The following is a 1,899-nucleotide window of genomic DNA, read 5'->3' as shown; positions in this document are numbered from 1 at the left end:
AATGCTAAGAGTGATCTATACAGTTTTGGTGTTGTCCTTCTGGAACTTTTGACCGGTATAATTTTATATATTTTTCAAATGATAGGTAAATTCAGGAACCTACCTATTGTGGAAAATGGTGAAGTCATTGCCATACTGGATATCACCAGATGTCTTTATGATGCCATATCTAGGATGGAGAAGGCTTCCGAGCAGGCGAGTGCCATCGTTGCTGCAGTTGAAGGCGCGAAACGCCATCGGGGTAACAATGCATCAGGTTTGTTTATCATTATATTTTCATACGCTTCTTACAGTATTAAACTAGTGATTGTATTTGAATTTGTAAATTGCATCCACATTCATGCACGTCTTTTTAATGTTTATACAGTTGTTTGTACTACTGTTGAATTCTGAAGCAATTTTGTTTTAATATATGAGACATATCATTAAATACACTCTTAATTTCTACAATCAAAATTTTAAGTTGTATTTATCTTGATGCTGAAATTAGAAACAAAGGAGCTGGTAGTTAGTAGAAAAAGATAGGGAGAAAAGAACTACCCCTGCACTTTTATTTATCGCCTTCTTGTTATATATATCTCTTATTAATCAAAAAGTGTTTGAAGAGTAGATACGGAGTGAGTCCTCTATTCGCTTAATCAATCAATTGTATGGTTAATTACTCCCTAAACTTGGTATTATTGTTTTTGGACATTCCTCACCTGCAACTTGTAATTTTCTTAAAAAGTTATTGATTTATATTCTTGTTTTGGGGACATGACATTTTTATCTAATGGACAGTTCTTTTTGGAACATTTTTCAAATATTTTATTTAGGAAGATGATTTCCGTTCTTTATGAAATTAGTTTGCAGTTTATCACAATAAATGTGAAGAAACTCATTATTGCTTCTGTAGAAAGTTTATTGAATTTTTTTGAACAAAATAACTATTTATTGTATGTTTTAATAGAATTAGTAAAATTAAATTATACTTTATTGTATGTTTCAAAGACATTAGTTTATAAAAATAACTTAGAAGTTTAATTTAATTTACTGATATTAATAATTTAGAATTATAATTAGTTGAGAGATAAAATAAGTTTAATTTAATAAATAATAATAAGTTTTAATGACAGACAATACCATAGGAATAGATCAATTTTTTATTTATATTATCTAGTTTTTAGTGATAGGCAATACTGTAGGAATAGATCAATTCTTTATTTATATTTATCTACTCTTTAGTGACAATTATCATAATAGGTAGAAATAAAAAACATGTAGTGACAGTCCCTAAAACATATATGACACTATTTAAAATGTAGCAAAACACTCCCTAAAAGTTCGACATTAGATCTGGGTGTTGCTCAAAGTATTCTTAACATATATCTACAGTTTTTGACTTTTAGTGACAACCTTTATGTGTCACTAAAAGTCAATTTCCTTGTAGTGATAAGACATTGATTAATATAGAATAGATCTTTGCCATCTCATATAAACATTCTTTGAATTTTTTTTATAGAATAAATGGCTAACAAACAACACATCATTGTAATAAAATTAAGCTGTGGTCATTATATTTTGAGTTATGTGAATTGATTTACTTATATGCGACAACTCTTGCTTGCATATTTGGATGTTGAGACGAGGAACAATGGGTAATAAGCTCATTCTTAAATGAATTATTATGATTGTCAAGTAGTATTTTTTCTTTAATCAAGTGAATGATGTACAACTCATTTATAATTGTTTGGTTGAAAGAATAGATAATTGATTGAAGAATAAATTATTTAGTGAACTTTTCTCTTGTAGACCAAATTATCACTTTTTTATTATTGTTCTAAATTTAATTGTTTATTTTTAATTATTGTTAGAAACTTTATTATTTATTTTTTACGGTAGTTTAGGTAAAGACTAAAT

At 27.5% G+C, this 1,899-nt stretch overlaps 1 pseudogene; it reads left to right on the top strand.

Annotated features, from left to right (window-relative positions):
* The window catches only part of LOC105851142 (pto-interacting protein 1-like), a 2,084-nt pseudogene extending 1,329 nt beyond the window's left edge, over window positions 1-755 (top strand).
* The last annotated feature ends 1,144 nt before the right edge of the window (window positions 756-1,899 follow it).

Source organism: Cicer arietinum, chromosome 8 (assembly GCF_000331145.2).
Source record: "Cicer arietinum cultivar CDC Frontier isolate Library 1 chromosome 8, Cicar.CDCFrontier_v2.0, whole genome shotgun sequence".
Classification (NCBI taxonomy): Eukaryota; Viridiplantae; Streptophyta; class Magnoliopsida; order Fabales; family Fabaceae; genus Cicer; species Cicer arietinum.
Note: the sequence above shows the minus strand (reverse complement) of the source record. Positions and strands in the feature narration are given on the sequence as shown.